Genomic DNA, 18,063 nt, shown 5'->3' on the forward strand with positions numbered 1-18,063 from the left:
TAGACTATTAGGTAGTAACATCACTTCGGCAACTGGGCGGAGGACAGAGGATTACTGTATTATTTGGGCAGGAGACTTTAATTGCCAAATATGCAGGAGTGGTGAGAATGGGCTATGTGGGATAAAACTGGATAGAGACACTGGCTCTAGTCATTTTGAGCATTCTGTACGAGGGGATTGTCTAAATGAATTAATATTTGAAAATGATTTGGACTTTGTAAATAAGCTGATTAGTCCGGAAATCCCCTTTTTACCAACGTTCAATGGCAGAGGGGCAAATACAACTATTGATTATGCCCTAATGACCTCTAGACATAGGGACATGATCTGGAAATATGGAATTTTGGACTGCCCACTTAGTGATCATTTTCCACTAAGCTTTAAAATAACCATGGGATGTAAGAAATATCGTGGTAGGACCAAATCTAAAGTGATAATAGACGACATCGCTATGGTCCGTAAAAATGGCTATGCTCTGAAGTGGACAAAAATTTGCCCCATAGAATTTCAGGAGAAATTAATTAAAAGCATGTTGCCAGAATTTTACGTATGTACAGATGTAAATGCCAAAGATATAGATTTTATCAGTAATTTTACATCAATCATTGCTCAAACAAGAAAGTTATTGTGGGTTGATAAAAAAGGAGGGAACACAAGGAAGAAGAGGTGGTTTGATACTGAATGTACGAAGGCGTATAGAAGTTTAAAGCATGCTATACATGCTACTGAGAAGGATGCTGACCTAATCAGGAAGTGTAGGAGTGTCTATAAGCAGACCCTTAAAAATAGGAAAAATGCACTAAAATTAGAAGCATGGGATGCTTTATGTGACGCCTCGCTAAGTAAAGATTCCGCCTCATTCTGGAGAGTTGTCAATGCCCCCTTTTTAAATTTTAGTGATACGGACCCACTAGATGTAGCAATCACTGAGAGTGAGTGGGCCGAACATTTTACTACGTTGTATTCCATTGTACAGGATCATATGGTTAGTACCCATGATGATAATCAACTGAGAGACCATGTACAGAGGAGTATTCAACTTGAACCTGAAATAACAATAACAGAGGTGCAGAAATGTATTGATGCAAGTTTGGCAGGAAAAGCACCAGGCCCTGATGGAGTCCCTGTTGACTTATTTAAAAATAACAAGGAACTCTGGGCACCAATCCTTACACGTATGTTTAATGCCACTCTGAAAAAAGGCCTCCTCCCATCGTGGTGTGAATCCCTGATAGTCCCAATTTTTAAAAAGGGCGATCGTGAAAACTGCAAGTGTTACCGCCCAATATCACTCCTGGATTCTACTATTAAAATTCTAGGAAGGGTAATCTTAGACAGGTTACATATATGGGCTAATGAAGCAAATATTTTAAGTGACCTGCAGTATGGCTTTAGGAAAGGTCTTGGTACTATTGAACAGTGTTTGAATTTGCATATTTTAATTGAAAAATATACCAAAGTGAAAGAGGGACGAATGTTTTTAACTTTTGTGGATCTTACCTCAGCATTCGACTCAGTAACACATTGTAAACTTTGGTTAGTGATGGACAAACTGGGTGTGGATAAGCAGATTATAGACTTCCTGAGAGACCTTTATGCAGGAGCATCGGCCCGAGTAAGATATGGGAAAAATGGTGAATGCACTAGATCATTTGCAATCAGAAGGGGTGTAAGACAGGGCTGTGTCCTAGCGCCGTTTCTTTTTACACTTTATATCAATAACGTGGAAAAGACTCTGATAACAGAGTGTAGGGATGTACCAATGGTAGGAAATAGATCAATCCCAATTCTGTTATATGCAGATGACGCGGTACTAATGGCTAGAACACCGCAGGCCATGCAAAGAGTAGTCACTTCCTTTTCTGATTTTATGAACCAGCTAGATTTAAGCATAAATTGTTCTAAGACATTCACCATGCACTGTGGGACGGGTGCACAGAGGAAGAAAAAAGTAATCTATATTGGAACCACCCCAGTAGAGGACACTTTAACATTTCCCTATTTAGGAGTCTTAATTGATAGCTCTGGGCTATGGAATAATACTATTAAGACAAGGAAATTGTTGTACTGTAAATCTATCATGGCTTTAAAAAATTTTAGTCGGAAAATAGGGAGGAAACCAATTAAGGAAATATTGACTGTTTACAAAGCAACTTGCGTAGCGATTGCCACTTATGGAGCAGGCCTATGGGGATATGCAAATGTCAGCATATTACAAGTTGTCGAAAACAATTTTATGAAATATCTCCTGGCCGTCCCACAGAGTGTCTCAACATATTCTTGCCATACTGAACTAGGGGAACCATACTTAGAAGACTTAATAAAAACTGCACCAGTTCTTTTATGGCATAGAATATGGACCGCAGATGAATCTGGTTTAAATCGAATGATTATGGGAAATGCAATGGGTCTAGAGAAGTGTGGGAAAATTAGATGGCTGCATTATATCAATAATTTTCTCACGCTATTGGGACTAGGGGATTATTATACTGATCCGCTCTCTCTTTGCAATATTTCGAGGAAATGTTTAAAAGATAAATGTATGACCTATTTGCAAGAGACCAGAGCGAAAAAAGAATTTAAGAAATCTACGGTAGTAGCTCATGAGCAAATTGTAATCTGCTATAGTTTACAGCCATATCTAAAGCTACAAATGAGTGATTATGAAAGGTTTTTATTGACACGCTTTAGATTTAATCTACTATTTAGAGCACTCAGCTTTCCAACTATGAATAATTGGTCAAAAATCATGAGTAAATGTCCCTGCGATGATTTATCAGTGCAATCAGATATGCATATACTTTTCTTTTGTAAATTTTATACTAGACCAAGACAAATGTTTGTTGTACCTTTGCTAAAAATGATGGAAATTAATCGCTGTCGCCCTGCTTTTTTAGCTGTACAGAAACTGGACAATATTTTAACTGTCGTATTTATTTCCTCTTTCCTCAAAAATGTTTTTAAATTGCAGAAAACAATTGAGATCTGAACTTACTCGGTTTTTATCGTATGTGGCCTTATAATTGTAATTTTATATAAATGTAATTTTGTCTTTGTACTTTTATGGTTATTTTGTATTAATAACCGAATAAAGAATAACTTGACTTGACTATATCTGATTGGTTCAACACCCGGCAGGCTCTCTGAATGCCGGGGCAGACAAACTCAGCTGAAGATGCCTAGTGGATTTCAAATGGCATCTCCATCCAGAGGTGGTGGGAGGTCTCTTTCAGCAGTGGGGAGAGCCTTGGTTAGATCTGTTCAACACCCCTGAGAACTCGCAATGTCAGCACTTTTACCACTGGAGTTTCCAAGGTGTCTCTCGCTTGGAGTCTCTTTTCGTCTCGAGTGGAGCTCAGACCTCCTTTACAACTTTCACCCCATACCACTCCTGCCCAGAGTTCTCAAGAAGATCAGGAACGACCGGGCCCAAGTCATTCTTCTGGCTCTGGACTGGGCTCGGAGAGTTGAGTATTCCGAGCTGTTGAGCATGGCCATCGATCCTCTGATCAGGCTGCCTCTTCGGAAGGGTCTTCTGTCACAGCAGCAGGGGAGAGTTCTCTATCCAAACCCATCAGTGCTCTGCCTTCATGTGTGAAGATTGGGAGGTGACAGTTGACAGCTTTCGCCCTTCCGCCAAAGTCTGCAATGTTGTCTTGGCAGCCAGGCGTTCTTCCACCATGACGGTATACATCTCCAGCTGGGGCAAGTTTGTGCCATGTTGTGCACCAAAGCAAGTTGACGGTCTTTCTGCTCCCTTTTCTCAGGCCATTCTGTTTATTCTTTCTCTTGCCCAACAGAAGTCTGCTTTGGTCATCTTAAAGGGCTATGGTTCTTCCATCTCAGTCTTTCTCTTGTTGCCGAGATCAGCCATTCCTGTTAAAGTCCCCTGTTGCATATAGGTTTTTGAAAGGTCTCATATGCTTCCACCTTCACAGTTTATCATGCCTCAGTGAGACCTCAGTCTTGTACTTACATTTCTGATGACACTCCCTTTGAGCCACTACATAACTGTCCTCTCAGGCTCATTACCATCAAGAAAGCCTTCCTAGTGGCAATAACTTCTTCCTGGAGGGTCAGTGAGCTTAAGACTTTGTCGTCTAAGCCTCCATACCTAACCTTCTGTCGTGACAAGCTGGTTCTTCACACTAGAGCTTTCTTGCTCCCGAAAGTTGTCACTCCCTTTCATGTAGGCCAGTCCATCACCCTGCCTACCTTTATGCTGTGCCATTTCCTTCTAAGGAAGAGGAGCAATGCCCTTGACTGGACCCAAAAAGAATGTTGTTGTTCTACCTTGACTTCCAGCTCTACATGGGTGATGTCGGATCCAAGAAGGGAGAAGGCTGTGCAGAAACAGACCATCGTCCTCTGCTTTAAAATCTGCTACGCACTGGCCAAGAGGCAACCCCTGAGCGTTGGTGTGCTCATTCCAACAGAGCTAAGGCTGCAACCACTGCGTTAGCACATAGAGTTCTTCCCCTGGATATTTTCCAGGCAGCAACGCTGGTTTCTCTGCACACATTCACCAAGTACTACTGTCTAGACATTCAAGTCATTAGCACTTTGCCCCTTCCGTCCTGCAGGACTTTCTAGTGTGAATTTATTCTGCAGACCCACCTCCTGGGAGCTTTTGCTTGGGTGTCTATTCTAAGTTAAAGAATCTGCAGCTAGAAGTCTCTATCAGATGAATAAGTTACTTATCTTAGGTAACGCTTTATCTGGTAGAGACTCTGTCTAGCCTCAGATTCCTTACTGACCCATCCATCATCACCGCTCTGCGAACAGATTTCTGGGGTCAAGGCTGTTCCTCTTCAGAGCCTCAGCCTTCCACACCAGTGGTCAGTATTCTTTGTGGCTCCGCAAACCTGATGTGGAAAGTCCCGAAAACAAATGGACGCCTGTGCACTGGGGTGGCGCGAAATAGGCACTGCGCACATCACTTCTGGCACAGACGACACCATCGGCATCATGCGTAGCCGAACGACGCCACCTAACAGCACGCAGGGGTACTGCTCACAAACATTTTCTATATCCAGTCTGACCCCTGTGGATAATTCTAAGGTAAGGAATATTAGGCTAGATAGACTCACTACCAGATAGGGTGTTCAAAGGTAAGTAACTTGTTCATCCAATTAATACATGTTAGCTCCCTCATATTTTCTCTGTCTTTGTAGCAGTACCAAGCTTGGAAACAACCAAAATTTTTGCATTCACTGTTTCAGTAAACTTACCTTACCAGCTTATTGAAAAAACATAGTCTTGTGCAAGTCATTGGAGCTAAAACATATCAACAAAGATTCCACCCAAAGAAGAATAATCACGATTAATCACACCAACACTTCCTCACTATTTGGTCCTGCTTTCACCCACAGGCAATTTACCAAAACAGGAAATTATTTTTGACGAGGCATTCACACTCAACAAACCATGTCGTTTAACGATTAAACTGCTGTCAGCACAAAAAGACTTGCATTCTTCCAGCATTTAGACCAAAGACAATAGTAAATTGATTAATTGAATGAACGTAGGGCCAAATGCATCAAACTGTGCATTTGCGATTCCTAAATTGCAATTTAGGAATTGCAAATGCATGTTGGAATCGCAAAAATATTTGCGATTCCTACACATTCCTTATTTGCGACTCGCAAATTGCGATTTGCAAATAAGGAATTGCTTCCCTTTCATTCCTATGGGCCTAGACGCCCATAGGAATCAATGGGAATTGCATACACAATTTGCGAGTGCCAAATAGGAACTCAAAAATTGTGCATGCAATTTCAACGGTGCCAGGGTTGCCAAAAGGACACCCTGATGCACCCCTGAAATTGCAATTTCAACACACGTTGCACTGACACATGCCCCAAGGACATGTATGTGTGCAACATAGAACTTTGAAAAATGCACTTTTGTGCACTTTTCAAAGTTCTCGCAAATTACTATCAACTTTGAATTGATGGTAACTTGCATTTCTTAATTGCGAAATCACAATTTGTTTTGGGTTGTAGCATTGCATTTTGGGAATCGCAATTTGCGATTCCCTAAATGCAATCGCAATTTAAGTAATCGTAATTTTAGCGATTACTTAAATAGCAAGTTTTTCATTTGGGATGATGCAGCCCAAATGCAAACATTGCGGTAGCAAAGGTGCAGATTATGCGAATCTGTCCCTTTGCGACCGCAGTTTAAAATGATGCATGTCGCCCTCACTACCTAGACTCTTATAAGAGGCCACCCAGACAAAAAGTAAAAAGATACTTATATGCTAACTAAGAAAAATACATTTTTAGCAATCCCTAGGCATTAGGGGATTGCAATGGCAGATTTGAGAATGCAGGATTTAGATAATAAATGAACCCTGGTACCACCAGATCTTGCACACTCCACATCGTTCGGGCCAGGAGACTCTCGGCAGACCAGCAGCCTGCTTCCTCGCAACCTTCTCCTCGCAGTTCTAGGCCGCCCGCCATCGCGGACCTGGATTTGTAAACCAGGGGAAGAGCATGAGGGGAAGCGGGGGAAGCGGGTGAGAACAGGGGCAAGGACTGTTGACCCGCAGGAGGGCTTGCGGTGACGTGCCCAGTCCAGCCCGACCCCAGTGCATATTCCAGCTCCAGCCCCTACCTGTGGAAAGGAGACAAGAAAGCCGAGCAAGCCTGTGAGTCAGTAGTCTGAGTCAGCTGTCCGGCTTGGCTCCCTGGCTGTCCCGCTGGGTCCTACACTCCTGTGCCGGCCGTTGGGTCAACAGCTGCGAGGCAAAAAAATGTAAAATTGATCTGGACAACTGAAATTTACACGTGCGGCTGCCTTCAGTCGGCGGGCCGTGGAGGTGGCCCAGTTAGTCCTGGGTGCAGCTTGCGGCATTCCCGAGGCCCCACTCATTATTACCCTTCTGGTTTGTCTTGCCAGTTTCCACGAGTTTCCCCTAGGCAACTCCCAGTATTCTGGACAGTCCAACAGCTCTGGAGAAATAACCCTAGGAACCCAGGATCAAGGGGCTCAAGACGGGAATACTTAGACAATGACTCCGACAGCCCGCATGAAGGCCACAAGGACCGGTTAAGGAATCAAGTAGCCGCCAAAAACATTTGTTGTGCACGGCGGGGAGTCTGCAAGATCCCGTGCAACCGCCCGTACCGTCTCACTTTGCCAGCATCACCGGGAGGAGCACACCGCCTGGGGGAATGCATTTCCCATCTTTCCCTGGGCCGGAACGCCTACAAAACACCGACGCCAGCCCGTGAAGCCCGGGTCAAGGGCGGGCCCGTCAGAGCTCAGAGGAGGCTGGGCTGGGCCCCCCCCTCTATCGTCTTGTCCAGCGGAGAGAGAATTGTCAGCCCTCAGGTACTGAGCTGCTGCTATTCTCATTTACTATTATCTGCCCTTTAAAAGCACTTAAGATATACAGATATACAGATATTTATCATGAGCAAGCGCAAGGGATGCCCTGATCGCACTGGAGTAGCGGGGACACTGGATGCTTTTATCACATGGGCTGAATCAATGCTTAGCTATGAGATCGAGCTTACGGAACAGCGACTCTCATTAGACCCACTGATTTTGCAGAAACGCTCCTCGTTCGGTCCTTACAACACGAACAGTACCCCGTCAATTTCCCCGCCAATTACCGTGCAAACACCGTCCACACCTCACCCGGTACCAGAGCCGGATGTCCTGCCCCCCCCCTCATAGCATAGGATCGAGGGGTCGGGTCTCTAAGCCTCATGATGAAGACAACAAGAGCGAATTGGCAGTAGAGCGAAGGAGGGGCACGGGGCCACAAAAACCAGTGAAAGGGCTCTCAAAAGGGACTAACTCCGCCAAATCTAGAGGGCAAGGAGAAACGGAACAAGGGCTAAGCCCTTCAACATTGACTACTGACCGGGCAACGTTGCCCTATCAGTCTGGTGGAAAGGAGTAAGGGAAAAGAATAGAGACCCTAGTTACTGTACTATTGAGTCATCTCCAGCTTAAATTAGCCCAAATCGAGGAGAGACTAGCTAGGATAGAAGGCTCGGGTATACATAGCCACCACCATACATTACATTCCCGCAATCCGAGGGAAGAAGGACAACTGATTTGTCCGGAGGCGTGGGAGTGCCCAAGAATACCTACTATTGTAGGAGGTCATCCACCTTAGCCACCCCAGCCACTTCAACTGGATCATCACCATGAAACGAACTTGAGTACTTTTGTTACCTCTCTCGCCCCCTTGGGCAAAACACTATAGCGCACAGCAGTGGCCAATCTTCTAATCTTAGGGAACCTATAGCTACTCTCCCTCTCCCCCTCATAAATGCCCCAGATAGGCCATTAAGTAACTTACAGGCATATAGAACACCGGGCGGAAATTCTGACATGTCTAAAGAGGGGAAAAACCTAGAGAGGCAGGCCCACAGTAGGTCCCAATCGTTGCACTTACCACCATCAGCAGCACCACTTGTACTGGTTCTTGGAAACGTTCCTACCCTGAGGGAGGGCCAGTTTTAAACCACGATCCAACTAATTGATAAATCCCTCCACTGGTTGACTGCATACTACAGGTCTGGGTAGGAAGGATCTCAGTTAGCTACCAAAATCATATCGGCAAGTAGGGTAGGGTGGGTGGGCCCGACCCCAAAAACCTTGGAAGGTGACTGTGTGGTACTAAATTTCAACAATACATCAGCATCAAGATCCCTTTTGTTTCAACTTCATACAACTCCACCCAAGGGCACCCAGATAATAGCACTCCCTCTTGGACACTTTCACATACCTCCTCGTCAAATGGGTTTAGAGCCAACACTATACCATAGGGAAGATGAAGCAAGCTCTACCCTTCTGGGTAACCCAGGTTTACCCCTTTTGAATATATTTGCCCCTCTTTCAGGCATGGATCTCTGTGACCGACTACCTTTACAGTCACCTGAGGGGCCTATCTCATAGGGCGTCTTACCGCCCGATACCCAAGAACTTCCTAGGGCTGATGAACGGTGGGTGGGGCAGGCCAGCACACTAGTCTTAGCACCTTGGAATCCGGCGGGCATAACTAACAAACTGGGCAATGAACAATGGGTAAACATCTGGCAGGAATATTACTTTTTTTTTTTTTTGCAGAGTTTTATATACCGCAAACTTGACCCGAATCCAATCGGGTATCAGAGCGCTTTACATAACACCAGTTCCGTTACATGAGGACACACATTCATTTTTTGTTAGACACTGGAAGATTAAGTGATTTGCCCAGAATCACAGGATGTTTGGCGTCATTACCAAGACTCGAACCCAGTTTCCCCAGGTCCGAGGTCGAGCGCCCTAACCATTAGACCAACTCCTCTCCCCTATGACTTAATCTCCCTGCAGGAAACCTGGGCAACGGATCCCATTTTTGTAAACGGTTACCGTTCTTGTCTAACGAGGGCAATTCCGTCATTCTCAGGGAGGTCTGTGGGGGGTCTCTTAACACTAATCCCAAATACGTCAGCCCTGAAACCAATGAAGTTCGTAGAAAGGAGCCTGCTTTTTTACATTCTTACCCTTGAGTTGGCTAACATAGGTTCTTGGCTTTTATTAAACTTATACAATAATAGCTTTGGGCCTAATATGCACCTGGCCGTAGATGAGGTAAACAGGGAACTGGAGGAGGTATTAAAGACCAAAAATATAAAAGAACCCATACACATCATCTGGTTGGGAGATTTTAATATCCATCCTTGTAAGTTTAACCTAGAGAGTGTATGTGGCCTGGAGGACCTTATGGGTAATCCGATATATCACTTTTCTCATTCTATTTATGGTAACAGGCTTAATAGGACCCTCTCGGCCAGGAACATGGTGATTGTGAATAAGCACTCCTCCTCCTCGGATTCTCCATTAAAAACCTTCCTACTAAATGATCATGAAACCACTATAGATTTTATCCTGGTGTCAAATCCAATTATTAATAGCTGTATTCGTGTTGATGCCCAGTTTACGACCTTCAGTGATCATGCTATTTTATCTTGCGAGTAACGGTCCACCCACAGAGAAGTGGTCACCCAATGGGAAATAGTCCTCCAGTATTAGCAAGGAGGAATGGTTACCAATTAAAGTGGGCCCCAATTGACAAACCTAAACTCCTCTTTGAAACGGTTAGTAACTCTCTTGATAGTATTGAAAACTGTTTGGATTTAAATATTTCCCCCTGCGTACTGTTATTAGGTTTCACTGAACTATTAGAACAGATAACAAGGACGCTAACACGGTATAAGTAAGAAAAATCCCAAAGGGCTAAGGGCTGGTCTGACTCACCCTGTTCAAAGTCGAGGAAGGCCCTTGTAAAAGCACCAAGGACACAACCTAGAGATGCGACGCAAATTGCCTCACTGCGCAGCAGGTATAAATTAGCAAGAAGATCTAGGGAGAGGACAATGAGGGAGGAGATTTGGGCCAACTTAGAGCGTGCCTCAGTAACGGGAAATAACAAAGAGTTTTGGGAGATAATAAACGCGCCCTACTTTAAGACTCAAAGTGATCCTACTATAGACACCTATGTAGGTGAAGATGATTGGGTGGCACATTATTCAAAAATATTTTTTCTCTGAATACTTCCCTGCCCACCTCACGAAATCCAACAGGCACTACCCTTCAGAAAACATAGTATTCTCTCTTATAGAGGTGGAGTGTGGACTAGAGGCCTGCAGTACTGGAAAAGCGCCCGGCCCGGACAAGGTCCCAATTGATTTTTTGATGGAGAAACAAGAACTGTGGGTGCCCCTCTTTACAAATGTTTCTAATAAGATTGCTCTAATAGGCCCTCCACCCTCCTGGAAGACGAGCGTAATTGTGCCAATCTATGAAAAGGGCAATAAGGGAAATCCTAAAAATTACAGACCTATTTCCTTTATAGATAACACACCCAAATTGATGGGTCGCTTCCTCTTGACTAGGCTTGAGTCTTGGGCACAGGGAAAGAACCTTTTAATGCAGACCCAGTATGGATTCCAACAGGGGAAGGGCACTGTCGACCATTGCCTGAACCTCTCGCTCATCATGGACAAATATACCAGAGTTAAGGGTGGGAAACTCTATCTTGCTTTTATGTATTTATCCGCAGCGTCCGACTGCGTGTCCCACCCGAAGCTCTGGGATATTATGGTAGAGATGGGAATCGACCAGCCCCTTATCTTTTTTATTCGCCAACTGTATTCCGATGGCCCTGCATCTGTTGGGTATGGGAAGAACCGGGAGTGCACCCGTCCTTTTAAGATCTTAAGAGGAGTAAGGCAAAGATGCGTCCTCGCACTATTTCTTTTTTCAATCTATACAAATAGTGTGGAGGAGGCCCTGGCGGGCGCAACCTTGGATGTTCCTGAATTTGACTCTCATCGGCTTCCCATTTTGGCATACACCCGATGCTGCTATATTGATTTTTAGAACGGGTTTGGGTCTCCAATTTCTCATAACAGCATATGCTGCCTTCATGTAAACGTTGGACCTAAAAGTCAACCAAGCAAAGTCTTTTATAATAATTGCAGGGGCTGGGAAAAAAAAAATACCATACTTCCATATGGACTCACAAAAATTGAGGCGGTCAACTCCTTCCCATATCTGGGGGTACTTTTCGATGAAGATCAAACATGGACACAGCTGTTTGAAGGAAGGGTCATGGCCATGGAGAGGAGTTTAGCTACCTTAAAATCTTTTTCTAGCGGGTTGGGAGCAAGACCATTTGGCCCTATAAAAAGGATCTATAATGCCTAGACAGTATCAGCTGTAACGTATGGGGCAGGCGTATGGGGCTCAGTGAACCACTTCAATTAATTGAAAATAACTTTTTAAAATCACTAACCCCTCTTCCGCAATCTTATTCAAATGATGTTTCGCATTTAGAATTGTCCCTTCGTATAGTACTGATTCAATCCGCTTGGCCCCCCCCTCCTGCTGTGGCTATCGATCTGGCGTAGGGATACTGTCCCCCTAAGCCAGAAGATTATAAGGGACATCCTAAAATTGGAGAACCACAACAAGATCAGATGGCTAAATTACATCGAGCGGGAACTTACCCCCTTAGGCTTGATAGACCTTTTTAAGGACTCAACAACATGTAAAAGGTTTACAAGGCAGAGGCTGGTTGAGACCTTTAAGCTGAGGGCCCAATACAATCGCAAAGAGAGAAACTATGGCTTGCAGATGGTTCAAATGTACCAATTAACACCCCCGATGGTAGAGGGAGACGACTTCTATTTAGCTGAGGTCCCATTCTCACAACATAAGTTTATTCTGCTGAGATTTCGTTTGAATCTGATACCGTTGATGCTAGGGTACCCGCGGAGAAGATTCGAGCACTCCGACCTGTCCTTGTGATCTTTAAATCACCTCAAAATGACTTGCATTTGGTATTTTTCTGTAGGTTGTATACTCAGAAAAGAAAGAAATTCGTCATACCGATTCTAAAGAGGCACAACTTCCGACTATGCTGGGTTGCACTATACTTTTTAAAATCTTTGTCCAACCCATTTGTTTGTTTTTCTGTAGCACCTTTCTTATGGGCATGCATTCGGAAAAGTAAATACGCTGATCATTAATGAATTGAGAGGATGTTATTATTGTTCACCTTTTTTTTTTTTTTTTTTTTTTTTTTTTTTTTGAAACCGTTTATTACAAAATTCAAAAAATATACAAAGATGGGCCTACAACCTTCAGGCCGGCCGCTAGCAAGCAAGAGGAGCATGTGATACAGACAATAGCGCGCATGCCGCGGCAAAGGGAAATGCACAGGAGTTAGAAGCAGTGGTAGCCACACCATCCGGACCCCACATAACGGTTTCATTTTAATATAAATAACAACAAAAAACAAATCCACAAGGCAACCCACAATCGGAAACAGCAGCATGTGCTCCCCTAGAGGGGGGACCCTACCAATCCATAGGAGTATCAAGGGGGGGAAAAGGTCAAGACGGGGATTAGGTGGACTCAGTGCCCGGAACCGGGGAGATAAACTGGCTAAGGGGACGGGGCCGGTGACGGATCAGGCAATAACGGCGGGGTACAGATTCCCCCGCGGTAGGCGTTCCAGGGGCCCCATATGTTCACCCATGTCCCAGGCTTACCTCTCGCAACATACACCACCTTTTCCCGAAACATGCACCAATCCATGTTATCCTTCCATGCCGAGACAGTCGGCGACCTCTGGGAACCCCACAGTTGAGCAATGTCGCGTTTGGCCACCATATATCCCAGAGTCACCCACCGCGTCTGCGGCACCGAGTAGTCGGTTGGCTCCCACACATTCAGAAGGCATCTCCTCGCTTCGGGCAGCAGCGACACACGCGTAACCACCCGCAGGACCTCATGCACACCACGCCAGAATTGCTCCACCTCCGGGCATTCCCACAAAATATGGAGAAAGGTCCCCAAAGAACCACACCCACGCTTACACAACCCGTCCACTGCATAGCCCATACGCAGTAGCCTTGGCCCCGTAACATAGACCCTATGGAGTATCTTGAGCTGGACGAAGCGAAGGCGGGCCGGTATGGCCACCTCTTTCGGGGAGGCCACCGCAGATACCCAGTCCTCGTCATCCAGCTCCAATCCATCGGCCACCCATGCCTCACGAAGGTTAATCAGCAGTCCCGAGCGGTCATTGATAAGTTTTTTATAGATTAATGAAATCGTGCTGTCCGGTACATGTCCATCTAGCACCCTATCCTCCAGAGGGGAATACTCCGGGATGGAGGCAACGTCCGGGAATACGGAGCATAGCGCATGACGGATCTGCATATACCGAAAGTACTCCCTGTCCTGCAACTGGAATTCTGTCTGTAGCATCTCGAAAGTTTTGAATCCCCCCCCTCGTCCAGAGATCACCCACCCTGCTGATGCCTATCATGTCCCACTTCTCAAAGCCCTTCGAGGTCCACAGGGAGCCCAACTGCTCAGATGCGTATAGTGGCGACGCCCGGGTCAAACGATCTTTCCACCCCGTCGCCACATTAGCCGCGTGCCACACTCGTACCATGACACGCGTGGGGCCCGTCAGACGTGCGTCAAGCGAGCTGGAGTAAAGCGCTCGGTTATAATCACCACCCGGCACTAACATCTTATCCATTTCAAAGGCCGGGTTTAGAGCGGGCCCGTACAGGCCGTGATTAATCGCAGCCAGCTGGGAGGCCCAATAATACCGTTTGATATCCGGGAGGGCAATCCCCCCGTCATACCACGGGAGCGTCAGCTTCGCCAGGGCGATACGCGGTCTACCCTCCCAGAACAGTCGGCGCTACAAACTCTCCACCTCGCGAAAGTAGCGCGCCGGGACGACGTCCATTGTGTTCTGCAGAGCGTACAGGAAACGCGGCAGCGACATCATCTTAAACAATGCCGCCTGGCCGAGCGGCGAGAGCGGCAAGCGCCTCCAACGCGCGACATCCTCCTTCAGGCGCTGGAGGGGGGGAAGCAAGTTCTGACTATATCGGGCCTCCGCGTCCAGGGCAATGAAGACACCCAGGTACCGAAATCCCCGCGGGGCGATCTGGATAGGACAGCCCCGCGGAAGGATAGGATCCTCCCCAGAGAGAACATAGACGCACAATTTAGCCCAGTTGATGACAAGGCCGGAGATAAGACCAAATGAATGCAATACATCAACCAGTACTATCAGTGATTTACGTGGGGAAGCCAGGTATAGAAGAATATCGTCAGCGTATAGAGATACGCGGTCCTCATACTCGGGGGGGGTCCAGCGGAGACCACGAATAGAAGGTTCCCACCGCAGCCACTCCGCCAGGGGCTCCAAGGTGAGCGCGGAAAGGAGCGGCGATAACGGGCATCCCTGCCGCGTGCCCCTGCCCAGCTTGAACGGAGCCGACACTCTACCGTTCACAACCACCTGCGCCAGCGGGCCAGAGTACAACAATTTTACCCAACTGATGAATCCTGGGCCAAACCCAAACTTCGCGAGCGTCGCCCAAATATAAGGCCATTCAAGTGTGTCAAACGCCATAGTGGTGTCCAGGGACGCCAAAATGGCCGGCTCCCGTATGAACGGGACACGTGCGAGCACCCCATGCAAACGCCGCAGGTTAAGCGCTGTGTTGCGATGAGGGATAAAGCCGGACTGATCCCGGTGAATCAAGTCACACACTACGCCGACCAGCCGATTGGCCAACACCGTGGCGAGGATTTTGGGCTCCGCATTCAATAGCGAAATAGGCCGATAGGATGTGACCCGGTCCCGTGGCCTCCCCTCCTTATGGATAACCACGATAGTAGCGAGACGCTGGTCTAGCGGGAGGGAACCCGCCGAGTGGGCCGCGAGGAACATAGCACGGAGATGCGGCGCCAGCATATCCGGTCGCAGTTTATACAACTCGATGGGAAGACCATTAGGACCCATGGCCTTGCCGGAAGCGACCGAACGTATGGCGAGGGCAATTTCTTCGGAAGTTGGAGCGGCGTCCAACGACACTCTGTCCTCCTCCGAAAGGGAAGGCAGCGCGATATCCCTGAGCAGGGCATGGGAATCCTCTTCAGAGCGGGAGGACACCGGGGAATACACCCCACGGAAATAGTCTGCAAAGCAGGAGACAATTTCTTCTGGGTCAGTGACACACACACCATTCTGTTTCTCAATCAACGGGACAACTCGACTCGCTCTCTCCTTTTTGTCCAGCCACGCAATCAATTTACCAGCCTTATCACCCACATCATACAGTCTCCCCTGTTGCTCTCTACTGAGGCCCCTGGCCGCCTCTGTGACGAGGGCCTTATAGGCCGCTTGCTTGAGTCGGAAAACATGTAATTTGTCATCCGTCACCCCACATTCTAGATCACCCTCCAACTCGGTTATCTCAGCTTCAACACGGGTCACCTCCTCCCGCTCGCGCCTCCGGGAATGGGAAATAAGGGACAAGGCCTCTCCCCGGAGTACCGTCTTGAACGCCTCCCACAGTGAGACAGCCGATGACACAGACCCCACATTCTCGTCAAAGTAGCGCTTAAGGGATTTAACCAGCTCTGCGCAAATGGTGGGGTCACGCAGGTACCAGGGATTAATCGGGACCACCCTACCCTCTCCCCTCGGAAGAATATCAAAGTGCAACAAGAGCGGGGAGTGGTCCGAAATACCCCGTGCCAAATGGCGCACCTCCCCTATCCTCCCCACATGCGCCGCCGGAACCAGGACATAATCTAGCCGTGAGAGACTACCATGAGCCCCTGAATGGAAGGTGTACTGTAGCTGCGTGGGATGTTTCAGACGCCAACAATCCACCAGCCCCAAGGTATCCAAGAGGCCAGACAACCACGCCTGGGCACGGGGGAGATCCCTAGGGGGGTGACGATCCACAGTTCCGGAAACCACAGCATTAAAATCCCCCCCCACCACTAGAATCCCCTCCGGAAGGCCAAGGAGGAGGCGCCCCAGATCCGCAAAGGTGGTCGTCTGCAGCCCCGGCGGGACATAAACAGACACAAAAACGACCACTCTGCCCTCCATTCTACCCACCAAAACCGTGTAACGTCCCCTGTCGTCATGGAGCACCTCATCAATCTCCAACGGGAGCGAGTTCTTAACCATAATGCCCACACCCCTTGAACCAGACGTGAAGCCCGAATGGGCCACAAGGCGGTAGCCCCGTCGATTCATAGCACAAAAGGAGTTGCCAATGAGGTGTGTCTCCTGCAGAAAGACTATATTGGGCGAAATTCGCTTCAAGAACTGCAGGACCACAGCTCGTTTTATCCTGTCCCCCAATCCATTAACATTCCAGGACAACAGACTCAGTCCCCTACCCCCCATCATAAACAGAAGCCATCACTCGTCCCCCAGAGAGCACTTTAGAAGTAACACAACGATACTTTTGCCTTGTGGTATAAACGAACAACACCCCACCCCAACCCACCCACCCCAACAAAACTCCCCCCTCCCTGCACCCCTGCATGAGCCCAGACAGCCCCCCCAACTTGCAGTGTGCCTGTCGCCCCTATATAATGAAACTAGCTAGACCCCCTAGAGGAGGAAAGAGTACCCCTTCTAGACCCCACACAACCTCCAAGGGAGGGGAAAGAACAAAGACAGAAGCTTGGTTGAAAGTGGCATCATAGTCGTCCAGAGTGAGGCCCAATATCAACCCCTCAGTCCCGATCCAGTGGGCCGTCTCCTCCCGCCGCCCCCCCCCACCATCTCGATCACTACCCCCAGACAGAGTGTCCAGCCAGTCCCCGGCCGCTTCGGGACGATCGAAAAAGTGCGTGCGACCATCCACCTCTACCCGCAGCTTGGCCGGGAAGAGCATGGCGTATTTTAAGTTCATGTCCCGGAGCCGGCGCTTGACACCCAGGAAACTCAGTCTATGCTTCTGGACCGCTTGGGTAAAATCGGGATAAAAGTTCACCTCCATATTTTCCAGCTTAAGCGGCCCTTGCAGTCTGGAGGCTTGCAAGATCGCGTCCCTGTCCCGAAAGTTAAAAATCCGGGCAATGAGAGGCCGCGGAGGGGCTCCGACCTTCGGCCTTCCCCCGGGAACTCTGTGGGCCCTCTCCACGGCAAAGAATTTACTCAGTCCCCGAGGCTGGAGATGGGTAGCGATCAGGTCCTCTACAAAAAGATCCGCCGCCGCCTCCTCCCGTCCCTCGGGTACCCCGATGATGCGGATGTTATTCCTCCGGGCCCGACTCTCGGAATCCTCCAGGCGCCGATCCATAAGCGCACTCGCCTGACGAAGTCGGTACACCTCCGTTTGGAGGGCCGCCACCTCAGTCGTGAGGCCCGACGCGGTTCGGGCCAAAGAATCAACCCGGTCGTTGGTCTTGGAGAGATCAGCCCTCACCAGGCCGACATCCACGAGGACCGCGCCGATCTTATGCGCCAAGGTGTCGAACCGCTGGCCCACCGAGGCCTTCATCTCAGCAATGGCGCCCATGACGTCTTGCAGAGTCAGATCCGTGGGCAAATCCGGGGCATCAGGGGGGCCCTCAGAGGACTTGTGCGGGCCGCCGGGAGATCCCTTCTGGAGGGTATAGCGGTCCATGATGTTGGCCTGATGTACGGCGCCACGCCGGGTCGACTTGGTCTTCGACCGATCTCCGTCTTGTTTCGTGGCCATC

The 18,063-nt window shown here is 48.0% G+C and overlaps 1 protein-coding gene across 3 annotated transcripts in view; it reads left to right on the forward strand.

The window, feature by feature from the left end:
• DOP1A (DOP1 leucine zipper like protein A) overlaps positions 1-18,063 on the forward strand; it is a 1,047,530-nt gene that overhangs the window by 829,497 nt on the left and 199,970 nt on the right. The window lies entirely within an intron of this gene.

This window comes from Triturus cristatus, chromosome 6, assembly GCF_964204655.1.
Source record: "Triturus cristatus chromosome 6, aTriCri1.1, whole genome shotgun sequence".
NCBI lineage: Eukaryota > Metazoa > Chordata > Amphibia > Caudata > Salamandridae > Triturus > Triturus cristatus.